The 27,795-nt window shown below is 41.2% G+C and overlaps 1 protein-coding gene across 23 annotated transcripts in view; it reads right to left on the bottom strand.

The window, feature by feature from the left end:
- The window catches only part of mical3a (microtubule associated monooxygenase, calponin and LIM domain containing 3a), a 123,133-nt gene that overhangs the window by 68,591 nt on the left and 26,747 nt on the right, over positions 1-27,795 (bottom strand). For 13 of the 23 annotated variants that reach the window (XM_039809595.1, XM_039809605.1, XM_039809600.1 and 10 more), the window contains exon 1: positions 24,379-24,571. The exons of 1 other annotated variant lie outside the window; for it this stretch is intronic. The gene's annotated coding sequence lies outside the window, so the exon portion shown is untranslated. Of the gene's footprint in view, positions 1-24,275; positions 24,293-24,378; positions 24,572-27,429; positions 27,447-27,795 lie in introns of those variants that run through there. 9 more of the 23 variants (XM_039809614.1, XM_039809616.1, XM_039809615.1 and 6 more) reach the window with 4 other exon arrangements.

Here is a 27,795-nt window from a genome sequence, read left to right as displayed (position 1 = left end):
CATGGCGAGACGCAGCACAGCACCACACTTTTGGAGCGAGGAGGAAACCAATTTCTTCATTAGTGTGGTGAAAACCATGAATATAATGTCTTTTGTTGACAGCAGAAAGTACCGAGATAGTGAGATTTATAAGAAGGTGACCGAAAAGTTACGCAAAGCAGGGTTTGTCCGTACATCCAGACGCTAACCGTGCGTCGCCGTTTACATCGGGATATTGCCAATTTATTACAAATGCCATGTATACAGGAGTAACTCTCTCTGCTCACGCATGTAAACGGGTTATTCAGATGTTTCAGAAACCCAAATAGTGACCTTAACCCGACCGTAACCCGAAAATTGACAGCTTGTAAACGTAGTCACTGATCACACAAACATGATAGGGATCCTCTGATCGATTGGGTGTCATAAGAAACAGCCGTTGTTCATTACAAATGACTTAATCAATCGCCCTAAATTTGCTATGCAAGTCAATAATAATAATGACTGTGAAAATAAGCAGGGCAAATACAAATAAACATCACTCAAATAGTTATGAGGCATCTGAAGCCTGTTGTCTGTTTTTACCACATTGACTGGAGATGCGGTTGATTGCAGAGATTAAGGCTTGCAGTTTTTTTTGGTGTGTAGTAAGTGCTGGGAGGGGGTGGGTGGGGGGGGGGCTGTGATAGCACGCTGCGAACCAACAGAGATGAAAGACAGTTTCAAGGTTATTGCACAAAAACAGGCCACAGTATCAGTGTCAGTAGCCGTCTACATTGTAATCTTAACAACCCCCAGAAAGCCTGACAGAAGCATCTTAAAACCAAACAAGTCTTCTGCTTTTAATTCTTACACTCTGTTCTTTGACCCGGCTGATGATTTCTAACTTAATGACAGAAGACAAAGCAAAGAGATCCCAATTCATCAGCATTGGGACTGTTTTATGAGGCACAGTAGATGAAAGCAGGTCATCTCAAACTCCTTGTTCAAAGCCTCATGAAAACAGCAGTTAAAAAAGAAGATACATCAAACAGAACAGGAAGTTGGAAGGATGGTCTCAGAGGGGCAATGACTCACTTCATAATGAAATCATAGTTTTTTTTTTTTTGTGGGAGCCAACTTCATTTTCTTGCTTTGCTACTCTCCCCATTCGTTTAACTGTGAGGACACACAGTTTATGGCAACGCATCAAAAGCCATGCACTGGAGAGGAGAGGATACTAGAACCTTTATGACACACATCTGAGAAAGCTAGCAGTAAAAAAATAACACACTTTGAGCTCTTTGAAGGAACCGCAACTACCGACTGACTGCTGTGTCATAGTGAGTGAGTGAGTGAGTGAGTGAGTGAGTGAGTGAGTGAGTGAGTGAGTGAGTGAGTGAGTGAGTGAGTGAGTGAGTGAGTGAGTGAGTGCGTGCGTGTGTGAGAGAGACATCCTACACCCTGACCCAGCTTAATGCTGCCAACAATAAAGCTGGCCTATAATTTGAATAATAGTAGGCTCCTGCAGAGACACATATGCTGCTGAATCAACAGTAAATCTTGCACCATGTGTTTCTGTTATAGCCGAGACACACCAACGAGACGGCCGACCGTCGACAGAAAAGCCAGTTCGGAATGATCAGTCGGGTCCCCGAGGTCCAAAAAACTGCCTCGGAACACACTGAGGCGACATCGACTTGAGAAACATAATACGTCTCCATAGCAGCAGGCGGCGCTACTCTGTATTGTTGCCCAAGAAATGAAAACCAGCGGCTGATTGGACGAATGCGTCACATGGGTTGGTTTTCTCCGGAAATTCAAAGCCAGACTGTCGTGGCGGCTCGTTCAGAATATGATCTCATATCGTACTAAAATAGTTCACTGAAACGTGTTTCTGAAAACATTTTAAGCGAGAAATAGGCCACGCAGTTGCTGAATCTGTCTTCATTTCAGCTCAACAAAGGTCAGTTTAAAAGATTTTCGTCAGATTTTGAGAGACTCTAGTCATGCTCATTACGCTCGCCATTTCCGGGTGAGTCCCGACTGCCCTGTCTCCGACTGAACATGTCAGGTCGGCCAAAATGAAGGCCGACAGCGCCCCAGACTGACGACGGCAACTGACACACCGAACAGACTCCAGTCACTGACCTCGCCAGACTGTCCAACGGCCGATTATCAGCTTGGTGTGTCTCGGGCTTTAGGCAGAGAATGGTGACGGATTGTCACATTGACATTATTGGCCGGAGTAGCATCTTGACTTTAATAGTATCAAGTTGTTTTTCTACAATACTAAAATTCCAAAAAAAAACATTTTAAGCAGATAATAAAAGGAAGAAAAATCAAAGCAGCTTTGGCTCAGCAGGCCCTCAAAATCTCCTTACATCTGGTTGGGCTGCAGACGGATTTCACACATTCACAGAATTCACACAAGAATTTATACGCATGCATGCAAAGACACACACACACACACACACACACGTTTGCTTTTTACTGGTTGTATTACATCATCCTCTAATCTAAAAATAGAGCCAGAGATTAGGCCACTAGGCTACATTTGACAGCACTGCTTTTAACGCATTAGAAACACTGTCAATACCAGAAGTAACAGACTATGAATTGATTTCAAAAGATAAATAAGTATATTGTAAATAAATATCAATCAAAACTTGAAGTGGCTTGTATGTTTTTTCTTTGTTGTTTTGTGCTAGTGTGGTCTGGGATTTCACATTATTCCATTTTTTGTTTATTTTGCCTGCATCTATTATTTCATTTTCATTCCAGGATCAAAGCCACACACTTGAAAAAAAAATACATTAAAAAGCAGCAGAAAATAGACAATAATGTTGTCCAAAAACATTTTTTCTGTCAATATAACAGAGAACAGAATATAAAAAAAAAAAACTAAAACTAAAAACAATCAGAGTGGTTTGGTGTGGGGCTCCGTTTCTGCAGACGTGCCAGCAAAAAACAACACAGAAGCTTTGAGGTAAACAAGTTTAGTAAATTGCTTACCCGCCATAGCAGCACTGATTAACTGGGCTGACTGTAAGCTTGTGTCTGTGTCAGTCTGTGTCCTGAAATAGTATTTTGTCCATCCATCAGTCTCCAGCTCAGGGATGACTAACGCTCAGAGGACACACACCTCCTCCTCTCATCCACCAGGAGACTTGGCAGAGAGCAGGAGAGAGTGCAGGATGCAATGAGATTGTTCTCCTTGAGCAGTGGCTGTCTTAATGGAAGCAGAAAATGTAGTCCATCAAACTTGTAGCAGACAGCACACACTTTGTTTACCAGTTCTTAAAACCCTGTAATAATAGCTGGATCAGACAGTCTTATGTCTCTGCTTATTTATTTTTGTTTGCCTTAAAAGTCCCACGACATGCTGCTTTTTGGATGCTTTTATATAGACCTTAGTGGTCCCCTAATACTGTATCTAAAGAAATTTTTTTTTTTTTTTTTTAAAGGGGGGGGGGGGAAAAAAAAAAAAAAAAAGAGAGAGAGAAAGAATTTTTTTTTGGGGGGTGGGTTTTTTTTTTTGTGTATTTTTTAATGTTTTTTAAGAAGAAAGAGGCAGGGCAAGGTGGAGGGTGGGGGTGTGGCCTTGACCAACTTGCGGCCATGGTTGTAGCTCTATTTCCTCATGGGCGGGCCAAATTCTCTGGGCAGCTGTGGACGGCGGGCAAAGCAGAGAAAGGGGAGGTAATCTTTCCCCTTATGACAACATAAAGGGAAGATTCCAGGTCGGCCCATCTGAGCTTTCATTTTCTCAAAGGCAGAGCAGGATACCCAGGGCTCGGTTTACACCTATCACCATTTCTAGCCACTGGGGGACCATAGGCAGGCTGGGGGAACTCATATTAATGTTAAAAAACCTCAAAGTGATATTTTCATGCCATGGGACCTTTAATACAACTTCCATTTTGTCTTTGTTGTCGACAGTTAATGATCACCTTAACATCCCTATTGTACTCATATGTTAGTGGAGATGGCTGCATTACAGTTGGATGTTGCTAATTACAGAGAAATATAGCAGCAGGTGTGGCCTATTCAGGGACTGCCTGTAGGAGTAGAGTAAAAGTTAGATTTTAGATTTAGTAATCAATGTATTGATTAAGGTGAAGCCTGTGATTCTATGGGCCCTATCTTGCACTCAGCGCAATTGCCTTTGTACACCGACACATGTATCATTCCTATTTTGCACCCGACGCACAGCGGACTTTTCCCTCCACAGACGCACGTCGTAAATTAGGGAATGTATTTGCGCTCCCGGGGGCGGTTCAGCGAAAAGAGGAGGTGTGTTCCGGCACAAACGTTACCTGGTGCTATTTTGCAGTTTCAGAAAACAATTCCGCCACTGACCAGGAAAAACCTGGTCTAAAGTCAGTGGCGCTAGTCTAAAGTCAGTAGCGCGTTATTCAGATGCTATTTTAGGGGCGCATGCTTGGCCATAATGTAGTGTGTGCACAAAGCGCGTACACTTCTCTCATCTAAACGGACGCAGCAGTTCCCATTTTTGCAAACCATACATAATTACAAAGAAAAATATTACTGAAAATGCGCTTCAGGTGTTTGGTAGGTCAGGAGGCACTTTACAGTACAGTCCTCAAAAAGTCGCAGCATTCTTTGTGGCTTGTTGTGTTTTACACAACATTGCCATGAATCATGGATGTGTTGATGACATAAATGAGGAAATATTAGAGGACTTAAGGAGACGTGATGTTGAACTACGGTGGGATTGGACGCCGGCGGAATCTGGTCCGGGAGTAATGCGCGATGCGCTCCTGATGGAGCGGGTGGACGGAGATGGAGTGGGGGGAGGAGGAAGGGGCACAACAGGTGCAGGTGGTGCGTTTGGAGGCCCACGCTCCATTGCTGCAGCAATCCTCTCCAGACTAGAGGAGACGCGCCCGAGAGGCCGCAGCAACATCGCCACCCGGACAAGACGGGCATTTATGCCGCATCTCGGACAGCTCCCACTGGCGTGCACCAGGCAAATCTGCCGTTATAATAGCAATCCGCCACGGAACAAGTGCGCCTGCTCTTAAAGGAAATGTGAGATGATGCTCTGATTGGTTATTTTCACGTTACGCCCAAACCACACCTAGCTACTTCAGACTAACCCATTTAAGATTTGCGTCGGGCGCAAGAGTCATTTATCCTGCCGGTATAATAGCGACAGCGCCCGAGATCCGCCCACAAAGCTCCTTGCGTTTTGCGTTTCAGATCATTAAAATAGGGCCCTATGTGTTTAAAGTTGTAGGCTGTCAGCAGACAGTCAACTGGGAGTTAACATTAAAGAACCATTGTGTGGATAGCGAAGGTACTGAACACATAATGAATGAATGACTGAATCAACCTTATCATGATATCAGCATCGGTTGTTCTTTTATTTCCTTGGCTGATGTACAAGGCAAGAAACTCTGAAGGGACTTTTTTGTTTGGGTCTTTTCTCCATGCCGCATTAGGTAAAGAGATTTGATTCACCACATCAAGTGCCATTTTTAAGAGAATTATAAGAATTTCTCAGACACTAGCAACTAGGAAAAAGTTCACAGCCATCATCATGTAAATGAAAACCGAAAAATGCTAATTCAATCAATTAAATGTTATGTGGGAAGAAGAGAGAGAAAAGGAGCGCTTCTTTTTGATATTGATTAACAAAATCTCTAACAAGGTGCTCTTTGTTGCAGGGCTGAGCCTATTGCACCAGAACAGTGTGAAAACCAAGGCCCTCTTGTTAAAAAAAAAGTTTAACCCTTGTGTTGACTTTGGGTCAATTTGACCCGTTTTCAATTTTTGTTTTCTATCAGAAAATATGGGACGTAGAAATAAGCGCTGAAAATGTGTAGAAGAAAAATGTAACAATTTAAAATGTTTTTTTCAAGGTTGACGGGAAGACAACACAAGGGTTAAAAGCCTTTATTGATGCGGCTGATGCATAGCAAAGAGTAACATATCGCACCAACGTGTTGCGGCACACAGGCCTTCTTCAGGGTGACATGAGTGCCTTGGTTTTCACACTCATGCAAATCATTGTTATGTTTTAAACAGTTAGTTGATTAGCTTAGCCACTTGACAGGAAATGTACAACTACTTTGGCAATCGATAAATCATTTAAGTCAGGAATTAAGCAAAAATATCAAACTGTATTGTACATTTTCATTGTTTTAAATATATACTAGGGCTGTGTTCAATTGAAGAAATTCTTAGTCGACTAACACAACTCAATTGTATCGACTAATCGATTAGTTGATTTAATCGACAGATCTGTAAATCTTAGTTTCTCCGCAAACAGTCATGCAAAAGGATGCATATAATAATAAGATAATGCCTCCTATGCATATTTAAACACATTTCAGAAAACGTGTAATACAAAAACAAATTGCCTTAATGAAAGTAATCAAAGTAGGTTTCACGGTGATATCTATTAGGGAAAATGTCAACCCTTAATTCTTGTGTTTACCAGAGATGTGCTTGTACGTTTCTTGGAAATAAGTCATTCAGCATGAAAAAAGCATAAAACATGACTAATCGACTAAAGAAATCTAAGTTGACCAAGACCAAAACGACCAATTAGTCGACTAATCAACTAAGAGGGAGCAGCCCTAATACACTGTTTTTTTCCCTTGGATGTCCAGGAACACCCAAAAAGTGTACATTTACTAAAGAACCTACAAATAATATTAAAAAGCAAAAATGTCAAACTTTTGTTGGATAATGAAAATAATCATTATACTTGCAGCCCTAGTTAGCTTGTACTCAAACAGCCTAACATCTAACAAAAAAATTCTACGTGATAAATCCTAAGCATTCTCACCATACCTGTTGCTTTGTACTTTTATTTATTTTTCCCCAGTTCACTTTAAACACTACTGTCTCCGTCTGACATCAGTCTCATCATGCTAGGTGTCCATCAGGCATATATGTGCAAGTAGGCTATGTCTATTCTGAAATTTGTAACCCTAAAAAAACGTGTGTGCGTGTGTGTGTGTGTGTGTGTGTGTGTCTGCCCTGTGCACAGCTGTGCATAGCAACTAAAGTGCAAGCAAAATGCACGAAAACAAGTCCATTCATAAGCTTGGGCTGTTTCCCCCGCATTACTTAAAAGCATCAGACTTGAAGCATTGAAGTGTATTCTTTTATTCATATTTCAAAAGGACTGTAGCTTTGTCGGGGACGCTCGTCGTCATTCATTACTGTGTCTGCCTGTAAACCGTCGCTGTAAACAAAAGAAGGGAATTCATAGCCTCGGGGTCAAACGCTGCAAGCCAAGTCTGAGAGGTTATCATCCAGAATCAGGTCTATAAACAGCAGACAGTGAAGAGAGAGCGCGTTTGTCTAAACCAGAAGATCAAAAACTGGTAGAAATTATACAATTACCTGAAATGACAGTAATAATGGATCGTCACTCCAAGCTTTACCACTGCATGTCAACAGAAAGATAATTCACAAGAAGCTTAAGTCAACAAGGTAAATGAATAGCTGTGTCCATTATGCCCCGATGCAAACCACTAAGCTCAGTTCTGCTATTCATGTCGGGCCTACACAGGATCAGCCTACAGGAGTTCAGACAGACAGTTGTGTGTATATTCACAACAGCAGACAAAGCCTCAGAGCTCACAGAGCACAAACATTTTTTGACTGGAACTCGACTTGCTTGTGCCAGAGGCAGTCTCCGAACCGTCTGACTTTTGAATCCCTTCTGCTTCCGAGCACTTCATTTTTAGCTCCCACAACCGGTGCAGATTTTCACCAGCGAACAGATCAGCCTCTGAGCCGATAAACATATGAATTCCATGTTGTCCTCTTTTAAACGCTAAACACACTGACACATTAATACTCAGCGCAATGTAAAAACACCATGTTCTCGGTCCGATTCATCACGTCTGTGATGTCACGGGACTCAGTGAACGGAGACTTAAAAAAAGGACAACATGTGCTTGCAGCATCCTCCGTTTGTGCCCGTCTCATCACTGTTACCACGTGTCCTCTTCCTTCTTTCCTGTCAAACCAAATAAAATGGATCCTCTTCGTTGCTTTGTGCAGTTGAGGCAAATCAGATAAAAGCAGTGCAAGTATTTGATGTCCTTTTCATCGGAATTCTTTTTTATCTACCAGGAAAAGTACCAGCCGCAGGGTTTCCTTTAGGATTTTTTTTTAGCAGTGGGGGCAAGTCCACCCGCCCCCCCATGAAACGGAACCGACACTTGCAACACAAACAAATATATTTATTCACCTCTATTCACACACACAATGAGGCATATTTTCAGTTGTGATTGAACTGTATTTTTTGAGTTACTATAGAGGCCAACTTTGATCTTGACATATAGGCTAAGCATTCTGTATCAAATAACAATAAACCCACTATTAATTGCATTATCTTAATGCAGTGTAACTACTTCAGCATGTAAATAATGCACCTCAAATACAAACGTTCTCCGACATGCACTCTAACAATGCAGCCCTATGTCTGATACCGTTGGGGGCCGGAAATGTTGCAGTGGGGGGCCGCCACGGTCAAATCAACATAGAGGAAAAAGCGAGAACCTTCCAGGTATCTGTGAAAAGTATAGCTCTACTGTGCAGTACATAAATAGTATTAAAGACAGTTATATCTACCTACCTGTTGACTAGAGTAAAAGAGAGACAAACTGAAATACAAACCCCTATTCCAATGAAGTTGGGATGTTGTGTAAAATGTGATTTCATGTCATTTTTGTTGTGGGCTTATTTGGAACACATGTGGGCTTAAATGGTGCCACGGTACCAATTAAGCCCATGCCAGACTTTTGACTTTATTTATAAAATATCTTTATTTTATATGATAAAACATACACAAATAAATAAATTTATTTTCAAATGAGAGATTAATCTTACATTTTAAGAAATGATTATGTTAATAAACTATGTCAGTATGTAGGAAAAATAACTGAACTGGGGGTGGGATTTTGGTGGGCTTAATGGGTACGTTTACCCTCCACATTACTGATGATTATTCATCACAAATCTCATTGTGTAAATAGTTTGTGAAAGCACCGATAGTCAACACTACAATATCGTTGTGGTATCGATATCGAGGTATTTGGTCAAAAATATCGTGATATTTGATTTTCTCCATATCGCGCAGCCCTTGCCATGACTTCCAAAAACTATTTGAAATGTGGACTCGTCAGACCACAGCACACTTTTCCACTTTGCGTCAGTCCATCTCACATGAGCTCGGGCCCAGAGAAGCCGGCGGTGTTTCTGGGTGTTGTTGATATATGGCTTTCGCTTTGCATGGTAGAGTTTTAACTTGCACTTGTAGATGTAGCGACGAACTGTGTTAAGTGACAATGGTTTTCCGAAGTGTTCCTGAGCCCACGTGGTAATATCCTTCACATAATTAAGTCTGTTTTTAATGCAGTGCCGCCTGAGGGATCGAAGGTCAAGAGCATTCAATGTTGGTTTTCGGCCTTGCCGCTTACATACAGAGATTTCTCCAGATTCTCGGGATCTTTTGATGATATTATGGACTGTAGATGATGAAATCCCTAAATTCCTTGCAAGTGTAGGTTGAGAAACTTTCTTAAACTGGTGGACTATTTGCTCACGCAGTTGTTCACAAAGTGGTGAACCTTGCCCCATCCTTGCTTGTGAACGACTGAGCCTTTTGGGGATGCTCCTTTTATACCCAATCATGACCAATTCACCTGGTCACCTGTGGAATGTTACAAACAGGTGTTTTTTTGAGCATTCCTCAACTTTCCAGTCTTTTGTTGCCCCTGTCCCAGCTTTTTTGGAACGTGTTGCAGGCATCAAATTCAAAATGAGTGAATATTTACAACAAAACAATAAAGTTTATCAGTTTGAACATAAAATATCTTGTCTTTGTCATGTATTCAATTGCATATAGGTTGAAAAGGATTTGCAAATCATAGTTTTCATTTACTGCGATTACAATTCCTAGTTCACTCGCTGAGGATTAAAAAAACATGATGGACTATTCAGAAGAGGTAATTATCTTCACTTGAGTTTCTGTGCGGGAAAGTCACCGGACAATAGGGGTGGGGGAAAAAATCGATACAGCATAGTATCGCGATATTTTTGTGGCAATACTGTATCGATACACAGATGCCAAATATAGATCTTTTATGATATATGTGTTGGTCAGTCTGTCTGCTTGACAATCCCATTTTGCAGCAATAAAATTGAAGTGAGATGAACAAACAGAGAAATGTATCTTTTTAGATAAAACAGATGTTGACAAAATTGTCCTTTGGGGACATAATTTGAAATTGGGAAAAATTTGAAGTTGGAAAAAAGGTAGTACATTGCAATATATCGCAGAATATTGCAATATGTTTAAAATCGCAATAATATCGTATCGTGACATAGGTATCGTGATGATATCGTATCGTGAGGCCTCTGGTGATTCCCACCCCTACCGGACAACACAATCTTCTGAACATAGTCATACTGAGAAATACAGAGAGAGTTGTGCGGAGCTGATAGTCTTAATTAGCTTTGTAGTAACTCTTTGGCAATGGCTTTAATGTAACAGACGTTTATTAATATCAAAAAGTTACGCACTAAAGCTTTAACTGAATCTGAGCCCCATTACATTTCTGTAGCCTATGTTAGATCCATTCGAACAATGAGAGAGGATTTTCAAATGGATTGGTTTCAAATTGCAAAATAGCACAGTCAACATCAGATCTCTGTCTGAGACGAGTCAGGGGAATATTTATGGACAACAAAAAAGGTCTTTCTTATGAAATTCACATTATTAACGGCTTCGAGGGAGTCTGAGCCTGTGCCCAGACTGCTTGCTAATGGGTGTCAAACATGGTCGATTAGAGCTGCCTGCCAGCACTTGCCGCAGCTATTTGATTTAGGAAACCGCTCAAATCCCAACTCGAATGCCACTTCTCCCACCTTCATGCCTTAATAACAAAAAGTGGAGCAGGCACCGCAATTATGCAGCCATAAACACAGTGAACCGCAAGAAGGGATGGAGGGAGAATGCAATAAAAAAAAAAACTGTAAAAGCACAGCTATCATTGACACTGCTCGTAAAAATCCTCATGGATTTTAACATTTGGTTATCTCTTTTATTGATTTCCATATTTCACACTAGAGTGCGACAGTGCATGTAGTGAGTTGGAGGCATGTATTTGGTTACTCATATACTCAGATCCATCCTTCCCAGCGAACTAGGAAGTGTAATCTGAGAGCGGTAGGCAAACACAGTCAACACAGACTATTCTCCAAGGCTTAGTCGTGACCGTTGTGGAATGGAGGCATGCTGGAGAGAAGGAAAGGATAGCTCAGACTGGCTACAGGACCTGTTCAACAGATATTTTTTTTTAAATGCAACAGGGGGGAAACTAAATGGAAAATGAAAATTAAAATAATCAAAAGCTGGATGGGAATTAGGTCAGTAGTAGTACATCTAACAATATTCAACACGTCAATCAGAGTGGGTCTATTTTTTTCCTGACAAAGCAAATATCTCAAACTGATTCCTTTGTCTAGTGTGTGCTTGGACGTGAAGGATGATGGACAGGAATATTAAACAGCTGGGCCAGGACATGAAAACTATCCCTCCAAGGTCTCATAACTAGATCATACATTCAATACACAAAGGCTAACCCATGGTATGTTTCTTATTCTGGCAGTCCATGGGAAACTAACAGTACAACTCCAACAACTCCTCTCTTCCCCGTATTAATTACAAAGCTAAAAGTTCAACTTCGAAGAGGCTCAGCAAACAGAACAGAATTCCAGTATGTGTGGACGGCTGCTGTATGTAACAACCAGGCAGGCTGGAATTAACAAAGAAAGAAGAAGAAATCAACTGGTATTCTCTCCACTTACATTGTGTGATTTCTTGCCAGGGCTGGATGAACTGACAGGGTGAAATTATTGTTATGATACTATGAATAGCTGTTGTAACAGTGGAGAGCTGTAGAAATCTGAAACAGGGCTGCAGCTAGGGCTGGGCGATATGGAGAAAATCAAATATCACGATATTTTTGGCCAAATACCTCGATATCGATACCACAACGATATTGTAGTGTTGACTATCGGTGCTTTCACAAACTATTTACACAATGAGATTTGTGATAAATAATCATCAGTAATGTGGATATAATGACTAAGTGGGTAAAGGCAAATAATAGAACAGTTACAACAGTCTGGTAAGTTCAGAAAATGACATCACTTTACTGTAATGCAGCCTTTAAAACCAGGAAAAGACAACACAACAGCCATATTACGATAGCCAAAATCTAAGACGATGTATAGTCTCATATCACGATATCGATACAATATCGATATATTGCCCAGCTCTAGCTGCTATATCGATTATTTTAGTAATCGAGAATTCTACCGATTATTCCATCGTTTAAACGAGTAATCGGATAAGGAATACTTTTGCTTTATAGTAAACAGCATTAGTAAATGTTTTTGTGTTACTAAAGCCTTCCCCAATGTTCTTTTCCTAAACCCAACTTTTTTTTTCTTTTTTTACAAGTGTGTGACGTTCTCGCGATAGCGACGCCATGTGGTGTGTATTAGAGGGCGGATCGGGCAGCATTTTTCTGTCCGAGCCCGGCCCGCGTCCGACAGTTACAATCTAGTTTTTTTCTCATACTAACGACACATGTACGTTTGTCTGTGTGGAAAGCCCGCTTTTATTAAAGGGGTGATAGAATGATTATATAGGGTATTTCACACTGTTCCTTATGGTCTCCTAATGGGGTATGTAACATTGGTTGGGCTGAAAATGGCCTGGTTGATATTTTACTGGCCCTTATGCATCTCTGTGTTTTGGCCTTATTTGTAACAAGAGCTTTTCTTCCAAATATGGTATGGTCATGAATATTTAGATGAGCTGCGCGGTGATTGGTTGAGCGACTTGCCATACGCAGATATTAGAGACGCGCGCTGATTGGTTGAGCGAATCCCCAATACACATACATTAGAGAAGCGACAGAATCTCATATTCCAGACACTGCAATGTTTCATTACCAAATTCACTTCTGAGACTTTTTTAAGCGAGAAATCAACTATATAAAGCTCAAATATGGGCCGTTTTACAAAAATTGATGGCTAATTGCAAATTTGGTAAGACGTGTCGGACTTTAGGAGCTCCACACAGTTCGACGAGAAAGCGGCAGCCTGCTGGGCTCCATACCCAGGGCAAAGTCACCCTTTTGTGGATACTGCATACGGGGCTCAGCGGCAGCTGCCGGCATAACTATATCTATAAATAATACATTTACGGTTTTGAATGTCCCAATGTCTTATAAAGCTAACCGTGTGTCGGATTTGATTTTAAGGCATTTTTATGAACGCAGGCGCTCTTTGTAGGACAAGCAGCTGCTTGCTATATGTCCCATTCATTACAATGGGGAAATACCGCAGCTAGCTAGCTACACTTTGGCCATAACTAAATTATATTTACTGTTTGAATTTCGTCACGCCACTTATACAACACATTCCCCAATGTCTTATAAAGCTAACCGTTGTGTCCGATTTGATTTTAAGGCATTTTTATGAACGCGAGGCGTCTTTGTAGGACGAGCAGCTGCTTGCTATATGTCCCATTCATTACAATGGGGAAATACCGCAGCTAGCTAGCTACACTTTCGCCATAACTAAATTATATTTACTGTTTGAATTTCGTCACGCCACTTATACAACTCATTCCCCAATGTCTTATAAAGCTAACCGTTGTGTCCGATTTGATTTTAAGGCATTTTTATGAACGCAAGGCGTCTTTGTAGGACGAACAGCTGCTTGCTATATGTCCCATTCATTACAATGGGGAAATACCGCAGCTAGCTAGCTACACTTTCACCATAACTAAATTATATTTACTGTTTGAATTTCGTCACGCCACTTATACAACTCATTCCCCAATGTCTTATAAAGCTAACCGTTGTGTCCGATTTGATTTTAAGGCATTTTTATGAACGCAAGGCGTCTTTGTAGGACGAACAGCTGCTTGCTATATGTCCCATTCATTACAATGGGGAAATACCGCAGCTTGCTCACTTTCACATAACTAAAGTATATTTACAGTTTGAATTTCGTCACAGCATGAATATTACAGGTTCCTCAAGGTCTTACAAAGCTTAGCTAACACTTGTCCGATTTCGGATTTCAATTGAATGTATTTTTGTGAATGTCAGAGTTAGGAGGAGGCTAGCTAGCTCTCATTGATGGACTCCATCTCACCGCGGATCTATCAATGAGACTCGCGGACAAGAGGCGTTTATTTCCCCGATTGTTTGTTTAAATAACTCAACACACATACCCATTATAAGATTAACTGGAACCTGCGGGCTGCGGTAAAAGATTGCGGGCGTAACAAGCTCGCTGACACTGCGGTCAGGGCGGCGATGTAGCAACCCAGGCAGCACCAACACCGGCACTAAACTCCGGCACACAGTCGGAGAAAATTTGCAATTAGCCATCCATTTTCGTAAAGCGGCCCATATTCGAGCTTTATATGGTTGATTTCTCGCATAAAAAAGTTTCAGAAGTGAATTTTGTAATGGAATAGCAGAGATCTGCGTGACCTAGCTAGATTCAGAAAACTACCTGATCTCAGGTCAGTTGTGTAGCCTATGTAAATGTTGGGGCGTGACTGTTCTCTTAAGGTTCCGGATTTTGAGATGCTTGCGCAAGCAACTCAGCTTTGTTGGGATTCGCCCGTTTTCAGAGGCAGTTTCAAAATATGAGATTTTCATAGTAAAGGGGTGTCAGTGGGATTTTGAGCTTCTATGTATGTCCTATTTACCCACCAAACTGTCGTTATTCAACTATGACAGGGTAAAATCAGTTTTGCATTCTATCACCCCTTTAAGCAACTGTAGCAAGGCCTTTGGAAATGTCAACAGATGAGAGCATCAGTGCAGACGGGGCAACAAGTGCACACCTACATAATAAGCGGTTTTAAATTTAGAATGTTCAATGCCTTATCGCGCTGATGTGACCGAGCCGGACCCGAACCCGAACATCATTTCTAAATATCTGTCCGAACCAGGCCCGGCCCATCGGGTTCCACCGGGTCCCGATGGGCTCAGTTCGGGTATCCGTCCTCTAGTGTGTATGTTTACATCCGATTCATTCTTTCCAGATTTACCAACATCAAATTTTTTTTTTGTGATCAATATTGTCTGCAAAGAGGAGAGCAACCAATGGCCGTCATGCAAAGCCTTGATGGGACATGCAACAGTGACACACAGCCAGCACAAGCCGTAATCCTGTCATATCCACACTTGCTTTCTCTAATCTCAGTGCGTGGGCGCGGCTATGAGCCGTTTAGATGGTAAACAAGCTGCGGGATGTGTTGAGATGGGGGAATCAGCAGAATGAGCTACCAGCAGTGCTCCCTGCATCAACAATGACTCACCACACCACCCCTATCTAGACCTGCTGATGCCTTTACCTTTCTCCAGGACTTTCTCCTCAGATTTGGACTGGTGGCAGCCTGCCAGAGTGCAGTAAAGCAGTTGAGAACTAGGTTATATTCTCACTGAAACGACTAGAGTGAAGAGTAGGGCTGCACAATTAATCGCAATTTTACAAAAATCGCAATATGAACTAGTGCAATATCCAAATCGCGGGGGAGGGGAAAAAAATCTTTGTTTGGTACTGATTCCTTGCAAAAATGACACTATATTCTTTAAAAAAAAAAAAAAAAGTATCCTATAATTTTTCAATAAAAATAAGAATGATACCAAAATGACCATTCCCTCCAATATTGTGAATCATATCGCAATATCAGTCAAAATAATCGCAATTAGACATTTCCCTCATATCGTGCAGCCCTAATGAAGAGCAGGAAACCTAATACTGTAGGTTGACTGTGAACTGAGGACAGTGGACGGGAGGTATACAAATATCAGCTATCCTCCTTGGTATGAGGTTCAACAAGTTGGTGCATATCAAATTATTATCTGAGCCTCTCTCTCTCTTTCAGCTGGGATAACATGAGAAAAGCTTTATTTCCCAATCTGCAAGTCAAACCCACCAAGAAAACCTGGAAATATGCCCCAAAGTGAAGTAGTCTGATAAAATCTAGATTGCACACATACGCACATCAAACAGACAGTAGCGTGAGAATGTGTAGGCTACTTGGTAAGAGTGGCTTTCTTCCCAGCCTCACATGCTCAATCATTACATCTCTCTTGTGCCAGTTCCACTAAATGGTTCAGCACAGCCAGGAACAGAGGAAGGTCGGCCTTCCTGTGCAAACTGTGCAGAGCTGCGGGCTGATCCAGTAGGACGGTAACTGAACACCTACACAGAGCCATGAAGCAATGATGCTGATAGCTTCACAGAAGAGCGCGTGAAAACCTCCCAAATTACACTTTAATCCCCATCACATATTACAAGATGCAGGCGGTAGTCAAATCAAGTGTTTGACAGGTGCGGCACAGATCACGAGACGAAAATTACATGGCTATACATTATGTCAGGTTTTAATAAATAAACACAATGAGGGAGGGGGAGGTGGATTAACTAGAAAGGAGGTGGAGTAGATACACCACAGAAGTAGCACAGCCCCAAGGAATTAATTCCAATGTGAGAAGTCACACTGGGAAGTCACAAGCTTTAATAAATGTCCCCAGGGATTTCTTTTTGCCGTCGTAGAGAGATAGAAAGTTAAGGCTAATTGATTAAATCAGGGCTACATTTCTTTTTAAATGCCATGCCTAAATTTATATTCCTTACTTGAAACCTTCAAAGATTTCCCACGGTGCTACCTTGCCTTTATTTCCAGCTATTGGCCTTAAGAATGTGTATCGTGTATTAAATAACGTTTTTGTACCAATTCTTAGGTCTTGATTACCTTTTCAAAAACTCGTTATCAATACGGTTATAACAACCTAAAAAAACAAAAGCATAATCACAGACCTACCAAAAGTTCAAGTTTGACTACTAATCATACTTTAAAAGGAATAGGTCAACCAAAAGTAAAAATGGAGTAGCCGCATTGTGAAGACAAACACTTCATCGGGTTTGGCACCATCCTGGCTGTAAAAAGGCCAAAACCAACACCTGTGTTTACCGATCATACCTGGCAACGTCCTCACCGGAGACACTGCGCAGACATACTAGGAGACCAGATAAAATGTAGTTTGTCAAGAAACCATTTCTGGTTAAATACAGTTTAAACCAAGTGAGTAAGACCAAGTGAGATCTAGCGGTGTCTGTAGTTGTATTTCTGAACTTCAGACATAACCCTGTCTCCACTCTTCATGCTATGCTAAGCTAAGCCAACCACGTATAGCTCTGAACTCAACGCACAGACATGAGACCGACATCAACCTTCTCATGTCACTCTCGGGAGAAAAAAAAAAAAACATGAATAGCAAGTTCCCCAAAATATTAAACCATTCATTAAAAACTACATGAACTACACTCTCGTTTCACCTTGTGTTTGGGGAAGTGGTTCCGACAGCTGCTGTATGAAGCAGGTGTAAGCTAAGAATCTTTCTGTATAATTAAGCAGGTATAGCCTCATGGGGGCACAAACACAAGCCCTCCAATTACCTGCCCTTACTAATATTACAGTGCTAAGACACTACGATTCACAGGTTAGGGTAGCTAATGGTTGACGGTGTTTGGTGTTTTAATCCCCCAATGTTGACGCTGGCAACCAACAGACCGATCTTCACTATGATGGAAAAAAAAAAAAGACCCGGAGAGACATGGCCTGTGTAAGTTTATTTACTTTCTTCTGGGATAGAACATTTAGTGGGCTTGTTTCTCCATCAGGCCTGCCAGAGAAGAATTCATCTCTTGTCCAGAGAGGCAGATAACAAGGCCCCAGGGCTCCTCCACACACAACCAGAGAGTGAAAGTGAAATATGATGTGGCCTCTAGAGGGAAGGACGGTTTACTGGAGTGAAAAGGGCCTGACATGAAAGCAAGGTTCACGGCTATGGGCTGAGCAGCTGGTACCTGCTTCCTGAAGCCCGATAGCTTTTAAGGCTAAGCTGTTATGTAGGTTTCAGCATATTAAAGATGTGTCAGACTAAGACTTGAATAGTTTCAGTAAATCTCTCAGGCTATACCTGCCCCTTGGTAACACCTGTGGGTTTCCTGATCTCTCTTGCCTGTTGGAGTACGGACACATGGTTTATTTATCATGAGGATCCCAGAGTTCAGACTTCAACAGGTGATGTGGTGAATGGGGTCCACGAATTTCTAAAATACCAGCAGTAGCAGAGGCAGACTGAGCATCTGTTCCTCCATAACTATCAGCCAGTATTACTTTGAAAAGTTATTTATAAAAACAGCCGATAAGGCTGCGATAAATTCTGCAAAACTGTACAATAGCCCAAATGTCAGGAGTCTCCACCCGTGTAATATTTAGTATAATAAAATGTTTGAGAAGAATATAATGTTGGCAACAAGCTAAAGTGCAGAGGACCACAAAAAAGAAATCTGAAATGTCATTTACCTCCAAAATATGAATCGATTTTTGGAATTGTATGAATCGATTTTGAATCGGTAGAGCTTGAATCGCGATTTGAATATGAATCGATTTTTTTGCCCACCCCTAGGGTTTGGTGTGGTACAGGTTAAAGTAAGGACCCAGAGAAAACATGGAGAGTCTTGGTATCCAAATGGTTAAGACACCTTCCACGTAACAGGTAGCTACAGCTAACCCGGCCGGTAAGGTTGTTAACATTGTTGAGCAAACAATGTTACAAACAATGAGCTAAAAAAAGGACTGAAAACAAGCATCACCTTTCACATGATAGCCGTCTGCTTAATCAGAGTTGCTGCGGGTTTCACCAAGTCAAATCTAAGACTTTTAAGACCTTTTTAAAGACCATTATGAATGAAATGTACAACCTTTATTGGGAGGGTCATCACACTAATGCATTTTTATAAAACAGAGGTATAAATATCCTTGTATTATTTATTTATTTATTTATATGATTATTGGAGAAAATACTGCCAGGTCTTTAAAACATGTTTTCTTATCTTTTTCCCTTTCCTTTTTATTTTCATATGTTATCTGACAAATCCTTATGTGGTAAATACTTGACATCCCTTGTTCTTGTCAAATAGTTCTGAAATGTTTGTGAGATACAGAAGGGACAGAAAAAAGTGCAATGAGAGGAGATACTTTGAGTTCATGTATTATCTATGTACACTTCCTGAACTGTAATATTCCCATTGTTCAATAAATAAAGAATAACATTTTTTTTTTCTCAGTTTTTAGTATCGCTAAACTTGCACTTCCCCATTGCTGAAGAATAAAATCTGGTTTATGTCTGTGGTTCAATCCGAAAGAGACTCGAGATTGGCTGCAATAAAAGTTGCATTTTGTTTTCATTTGTAGTTGTAATACAGCAAAATTATAGTTGGACTAGCAAAAGAAAAAACTACAGCACCACGGAATAAATAAATAAAATAGAGCATTAGGAGGTAGGAAAATTAAAACCGGTTTAAATTTATTTTAGACCTAGAACATAATACTTTAGCAAATTTAAGACTTTTTAAGGCCTGAAATCTTTATTTTGGAATTTTAGAGCTTTTTCAAGACTTTAAGACCCTGCAGAAACCCAGTTAATGACACAGGCATGAGTTAAGGCAAGTTCCATTTAATAAGACCATAAACCTGCAATCATTTCAATGAGGGTTCACTGGAACTTTGATGGGAATGATTTGAGACATGACCGATAACACGTACAGGTTGCAATTCATGAGTCACCTATGAGCTGTGTTTTTCTACTACATGGTTTTACAGCCACACTAGAAAAACTGATGTTGCTCAACTTGAAACAATACCTTTGTAGGAGTCCTCTGCACACCTGCGTTTTGAGTACATTTAGCCCTAAAATCAATACATTATGTCATTCATCACACACACAGTGGGGAAAGTACGATCGTGCATCATCGTGCAAAACTCAGCTATTGTTCCAGGTTCAGCAGACTGGCAAAATGTAAACAGTCTCATTGGCCTTAGGATTGCATTTGTCACAATGGCCTACTTCTGACCTGCACGGCACGAGAAACTGAATTAAGAAGTAAGTCTTAAATTCCAGAGCTGTAAGAAATCATCAAAGCAAAAAGGACTGGGGGCCATGCTTGTTAAGTCATAAACACAACTTCGACCAGTGGCTTTGTTAGTCCGGCATCTTGCCAAGTTCAAAAATTTTAGGTAGTAGGGAAGGAGAATAGTAGCCGATAGATATAGCCTATATCAACATCAACCATCTCACATGTCCTCACAGGACTTCAAGATTTAGGATTATATCCTGACATACCTGTCTTGAGTTTATACTTTCAAGCTTCCAAATTTTATTCTGAAAAAACAGTAACCTACTAACCTTAATGGTAACATAAAGGTGCTGTAGGTAGGATTGCGAAGATCAAGGACTTAGCCAAAAAATGTGAACATCGACAACTTCTCAGTCCCTCCCCCGTTTCTGCTAAAGCCCAAAATGGTCTCCTAAGCCCCTCCCCCCACAAGGGAGAATTAATGTGTGTGCATGAGCAGTGATTGACACAAAGTTAGACACCCCCCCCCCCCCGGCCCTGATTGGTGTATCAGAACAGGGAGCTGTGGATTTTTGCAAATCGCACTACAGACTGTAGGTGGTGCCAGAGGATTTTTTTTTTTTTTTAATTACCTGCTTCATGTAGTTCTACTGGAACATAGGGTCAGTTTCAGCAAATATGACAGAACGTTAGTTTTATAAGTCTTACCTACTGCACCTTTAATGGCTTCTACTAGGCTGTTGGGTTTTACAATGTCTGACTCAACTCTCAGGAATACGCTATCATAACTTGACCTCATTCAGTAAAAGGACAAGTTGAAGGGGGGGAGACATGATAATTGCCCTTCAACACACTGATTACCTTACAGTAAAGCACTTGCTGCCAAACACAGCCACCAAACGGTTAACAACATGCCACTGGCTTCTAGTTACAGACTCCTTGTAAGGACTTACTGCAGGCTACAATACGCATGATGGTTTGACATCATCAGCAGGGGACAGCGAGCTTCTGACGAGTCAACCACAGCAGCAGACCTCCGGGCTGAACCGGACAGTTGGGTACATCCATCGGCTCATGACACAGCAGGGGCTGCCTTCAGAGGACTTCCTTCCTGCTGTCCTTTCATCTAGCAGTGGGTTTCCAAATCACTGGTACTTTGTATGGTTGTGGGGTGGGGGAGGGAGGGGGGGTGCAGAGCTAGACAGGAATTTACTCTCTCCTCTCTGAGAGACCGTCAGCCAGAGGTCAGAGGGACTCAGCTTCATTTTTCCCCTCTACACATCCAACCATCAATGTTTTAAAAGCATGCCCTAAAGTCAAATCAACTTTTATGACAAGCAGCTTCATGGTATTTAGGATAGTGCCTGAGTCCACTTTGTCACAAGGAAAGTGCATTTTAATGGTCTCCAACCAGGATGAAAGGTGTGTTGGACTATTACTGAACATGGACGAACATAGAAAAAAATACTGTCATCTCATTCACTAGGTCTGTTTTTAGAAGAAAAACCCTAGGACAAAATAAATAGGGGTGGACGGTACAGTATATCTTATTTTTCCCCCTCACAATATCAAGAAATTAGTACATTTTGTGGACATTTAGTTCAGAAGCTAAAATGGGAATATCGGGGTTTTTTTGGCTTATCGGTTTAATTTAATAACTGTAAAATACAACATTTCCCCCAGTTGTTTGATAATTCCTGAAGGTTGCCTCATTTTAAACAATATAGCAAAATCTCTGATGGTAAACAGAAGGATACGGTCTCATTCAGGGTACCTCTAGCTCACCCAGTAAGAGCGTGCGCCCCATGTAGGCGGAGTCCTTTGCAGTGCACCTGCGGCCCTTTGCTGTGTGTCATCCCCCGTCTCTCTCTCCCACCTTTCCTGTCTATACACTGTCACTATGAAATAAAAAAGGAAAAAGCCCCAAAAAAAGAATCTCATATCACGACTCCTAACCCCCAAATATATTAAGTGAAATAACCACTTTGAAAATGAAGTGTGACCTTGACTGTACAATCAGTACTGCTCCCAGTAGACCACAGGGACAAAACACACACCAGGACTGATAAACCATGCAATAATAATGTGACTCTGCGATACTGTAATACTGTAAAGACATTTTACTATTTATTCTCTTTACTCTATGTATTTATTGTTTGTTTATCTTTAGAGTGTCTTGTACATTTCCCCTATCCCTCGCTGCTGCAGCAGTGTGAATTTCACCACAGTGGGATTAATAAAGGATTTTGAATCTTGAATTTTTGATATTGTGATTGCTGATTGAAGAGGTGAAAACTGAAAAGGGATTTTTGGTTCGCCTCTTGTCTTCATTCCATTGTACAGAAGGACATACAGTGAATGATAACCTATTGTGGTTTTCAAATAGAGATTTCACAAATGATTCAATGCAAGTCTGACTGATTCCACAAAAACTGCAAATGCCAGACGGACACAAAGCTGTCCTAACAACCAGACCACAGAGCATCTCCAGTTCTTTCTTGTGCCAAGTCAGCCACCAAGCAAACATCCTCCTCCTTCTCTGCTCCACATCCTGATCTCTTAAGAGGAAAAATAGGAGTTATGATAACAAGTGCAGCTTAACAGAGGTAGCACCTCCCAATTAGCATCTGGCTGTGTTGCAACACCCTGTGACCTCAGAGAAAGAGATGGCCCAATACCAGTTTTTGCTCCCCGATACCGATTCCGATACCTGAACTTGCGTATCGGCCGATACAGAGTACCGATCTGATACCAGTGTGTCATATTATGTTTTAACAACTGTATACTACTATCCCTGTATGGATGTGATATTATTTCTATCTTTGTTGTCGGTCTGGCTCAGGTTAAACTCTTTGTGAAACATGAACAAACACAAACAATGAACGCCACAGAACTTTCTTTTACTATCCAGTTTGACGGTCAGTTATAACGGAAAAAGAACATAAATAAACTACTTTAACGTAGATTTTCTTTAGCGCTTTATTACATGGTATCGGATCGGTGCATAAACTCCAGTACTTCACGATACCGATACCAGTATCGAGAACATCTCTACTCAGACAAGATGTCCACAAGCATTGGAGCTGCTATACGGCCTGTAAAAAAAAAAAAAAAAAGGAGGTGGGTGAAATGCTACAAAGAGGTCAATATCACTGATCAATAGAACAAATGCTCCATCACTCCACTGAGACAGGATAAGAGTCTCTGTCCTGTCAGGTCAGGTCCTTACCGCTCCAATAAAGCCACAGACTGACTCTTGTTGCTGTGTGTTGATGCATGGTCCAATCTGGGTCAGCTGGAATAATATGGTATTGTTACCGTTGTTGAAATCAGTGTGAAGTCACTCAACAAGACCAATAACAGACGCATCACATAAGATAATATGGGTGACTTGTGGCTCACAACATGGTGCCAAACTTCCACTGTACAACATGAAAGACCTCTGGGCACAGACCAGGTGCATCGGAACCACATCCCTCAGAATCTTTAAAAAAGGAACAGCATCCATCACAGACAGACATAACACCATGCACAATTCAGTCTGTGACTTGGATAACACGAACAGTATTAAAAACAAGCTGCTGAATTAAAAACGCATCCAGTTTCTCCTCATCGATGAGCACACCAGAGGAAAGAGCAGACACTCAAAAACTGAAAAAGAAGAAATTTGCCTCTAACAGACACAAACATCCATTGTGCTTAAGTGGCTTCAATCACAACATTGGAACTACTTATGTTGTGCTATACTCTTACGCGACACGTCTTCGTAAAATATGATGTTAAAAAGGTCATGTACGTGGTCGCAGAAATGTTAAATACAAAGAGAAACACTACCATAACAACTCTGTAAATCAAGTAACGTTACAGTAGGTAACATGTAATTAACAGATTGTTGTTGTTATTACATAAACATGTTGTCAAAATAACTCTTCACAAACTTAGATGTTTGAATGGGGCATATCTGTTGTGTGGAAATGGCTATTCAATACAATACCCATCTGGTATTTGTCAATAAAATGAAGCCAAACTTTCAGGGAAGAGGCTTCTAAACTGCATCATTTTGGAGATAATTAAGGACATTTCAATATGACTGATTGAGGGGTAACACATTCCACAGGCTATCCCTTCCGATCAGTAACTAGGCTGATATAGCTTAACTGAAATAAAAAGAAATGGCAAATGACCACTGATGCACCATTACAGCGATGTGCATGTACAATGCCGATATAAAACGTCAGATTTATTACAGGGCCGTGTAGTTAAATCGTTAGTTGCTCTATTAAAAACCAACAGACCGAGACATTCCCAAACGTGCAGAGGTGCAGTCCATGGATCCCAGGGTAACGTTACGAAATGCATCGTGTTTGTCAAGCGACCGGGAGGAACATCTCTTCTTACCTCGGAATCCTGTGTGTTTATAATCCACTCCTATGTGGCGGGAATGAATCCATGTCCGTTTGTGTGTGTGTGTGTGTGTGTGTGTGTGTGTATATCCAGATTTCCACGTAAAATCCACTGTCCCGTTTAAGTGGCTAATGCTCGTTAAGGCCAGAGCAAAGGAGCAACACACAGTAGAGCAGAGGAGAAGGCGCAACTTGAAACTGACAGAGAGGGATCGGTCGAAACCATAACCACGAGAAGGAGGGGGGGACGAGAAAGTCTATTAATAACATCACGTTACCGAAACATCGCGCGCTTATTATTTCCGTGTAATTCCTGCTGAAGGTAGAGTACACTAGAGTATAAGACGGCGTATTGAGACGACACTGTGTTATGTTTGATATTATCTGGATTTATTTGAAAGTGTCATGTGTGAAACCCCCACTACTTCTTGGACTGAGCCTGCATGTTTTAACTTAGTTTAATCCGATTGGTCTCTTCCAACGTGACGCAGCAGTACTGCTGCTGCCTTCACATGGTGTCAGAAACATTAGGACTGGTTTACACAACGGGCGGGATTTTACGTGATAGCCAATTTATTTGATTACACTTCTAATGTACTGTGAAGTATGTGTGTGATTGTGCACCCTAAATAAATACTGACTTGGCCTGACATGACATGAGACGTTTAGACAGGTTGATGTCAACAACTGATGGCCCTTAATAGAGCTTAATTATGAATTATTATAATTAGTACAATTACTCAGAACAATGAGTGATAACAGTCCAGCAGATTTCAACAAGATCAAATTCTATGAGAAATCAATGCATGGGCTCCTCAGTCATTACATTGTTGCTGATTTGTTAATTGAGTTATCTGAGTAATTCAATGATTACTCAGATAACTAAGCACAGTGTTCGTTGCACCCATCGGTATTATAGCCTCTTTTAAAAAAAAAGGTAGCATTTAAAGAAGATATAAGTCATTTACTGTTTGCGTGACACAAAGTCATGGATGTCATTTCTCAGTCTCAATGAGTTTGTTGTGTCTGTCTGCAAATGTCTTTGAAAAATGTAATTCCCACTGAATTTTCTAAGAAATCATAGACATGGATTGTGCCGTGGTTTTAGAGCGGCTGAAGTTTGCCTAAGTGGAAAAACCACTTAAGGTCACAACCTGGGAAAAGTATTATTATTAAGTTTCAAACAATTGCTTTCAAATGGGAAGACATCACATGGAAATAGTATAGTAAGTCTTTGGCTCCCACGGACAAAAATATGCATCACTGATACATTACTTGTTCTGTCTAAATCACAACACAATCCAAGACTTATACTCACATCACAGAAACATATTTTATACATCAACGACCGGACTGAAAATCCAAAGAACGTATTACCAGCTGTGATGATTATCCTAAGTGTCTTGGCTGATGCAGAAGAAAGGTCAATGACGTGCAGGCCCTTCCTAAAACCCACTCAACTAGCAAAGCCACTGCTGCTTCAAATGTGCCACTGCCAACAACTGGATCCCCAAAAACAAAGAAAACTCAAAATATGGCTACTTAAGACAACATTCATCTACTTTGATCAGACACATGCTTTTCATCTATAATCTCTACTGAATACAAAGCTGGAAGGAGGAACCCTTCTATACTACTATCAGCCCTCTGCACATTACAGAGTCGGTCTCTCCCTCTCGAGCATCCAGCAAGGCGGACACCACCCTGTCACCTTCTGTCACTGGACAGATAGGCCTGTGTGGCAGGTTTCTGAGAGCACACAGAGGCACATGGCATTCGTAATCCCTCACAAAGATGTTGTGTAAACTTCAGCTTGAATAAAGCCACGCGGGAGAATCAGTGCTTCATTACTTTTGTTAATTCAACGCACTGTATATGACTTAACAATAGAGTCAAAGGAGTTCTGAGCATCCTGCCTACCTATTTGTAGAAGAGGGAGGAGGAGTATTTGATGGAATTATAAATATGAGAAGAGATACAGGGATACGTTTGGAATTAGGCACAATATAATGCCAGATACAACCCAGATTAGTATGAACAGGTCATACATGATTGGTTCAGCAGTGAAATGTCATTTGCCTCAAATAAGTACAGTAGCCTGTGCTGCTCGTTCACAGGCGATGTCTGTCTTTGGTAGAAAATGAAGTAATCATTAGTGTAGCTCTAGACGTGCTTATTATAAGGGTTCTGTATAATGCTTTCTTTTAGGGCATTAAACTTCTCACTTCCTCACGTAGCATATGGTGAACTTGGCTCTGTAACTGCTGCATACCAGTGTAAGTGCATAATAGCTCTATAATTTCATCCAACTCAAAACAAGGATTTCTTAACCTTATTATTAAAGAAATTAGTCAGTTAGTCATTAGAGTTGAAAGATGAAAAAGCATTTCTGCAGTTAAGGTTATTGTGCATAATTAAAAAATGTAGCTCTTTCTCATGTAATTGAAAACTTTAACATTGCATCACATCTTCTCACATGTTACTGCGATAACTAATATGAAGTTCGAACCTATGCTAATTGAAAACAGCTGACTGTGGGAGGACCTGCAGCCCTGAAAGCTTACTGTCTCCACCGCCACAAGGACGTTCCACATATGAGGTATCCAACAAGAACAAGCTGTCCCAGTTGGATTTGCACAGATTTGCTAATTAAACAAACCGCAGGGGGACGCAGGATGTCAACCCGGGGTCTGCTTGTGTGAAAATGAGAGCGCGATAGAGGGGGGAGGAAGACCAACTTGGAAGAACAGCAATGAATGGGGTAAAAGAATAGGACTGGGATCAGGAGTCAGGAGCAGGAGGAGGCTCTCTGCCGGATCACAGCACGTCAGAGAGAGTTTCGCCACATTATAAAACTGCCTCTAATTGCGCTGAGCACCTTGGTTTCCCTACACTATGAAATGATTAATCTTATGTCATTCACAAATCTTCAAAGGCATCTGCCATATCACAATACCAAATACAGACGACAATGGACGCCATCAAATCTCATTCATTCGCTTATGATGAAGCTGATGGAGGAGGAGAATAAAGACAAAGTACTCACTGTATATGTATAGAGGGAAGACAGGCACAAGCTTTTCCTCTGGCTGGGAATTGTTCTCTCTTTCTATTTCTCCTCCCTCCGTTTCCTCGTCTCTTTCTGCCTCTCCTCCGGTATCTCCCCGCCTTTCTTCTCACCACAGCAAGATGCTGCCTGGACCAGTGCTCGTTGTCATGGTAACCAAGACTCGGTGAAAATAACTCTCACGTGAATGTATCTCCCTGGGCGCTGATTGGTGTGACGCATTTAAGGAAGGAGGGAGGAAGGGATGGGCCGGGGCGGAGGGTGTGTGACACGCCCACCAGCTCACAAATGGGAGGGATCCTCACTCAGGCTGCCTGCATGCACACACAGACACAATGGGCGTCT

The sequence above is a fragment of the Perca fluviatilis genome, chromosome 8, assembly GCF_010015445.1.
Source record: "Perca fluviatilis chromosome 8, GENO_Pfluv_1.0, whole genome shotgun sequence".
Lineage (NCBI taxonomy): Eukaryota > Metazoa > Chordata > Actinopteri > Perciformes > Percidae > Perca > Perca fluviatilis.
The sequence above is the reverse complement of the archived record's forward strand: the minus strand, read 5'-3'. Positions and strand labels throughout refer to the sequence as shown.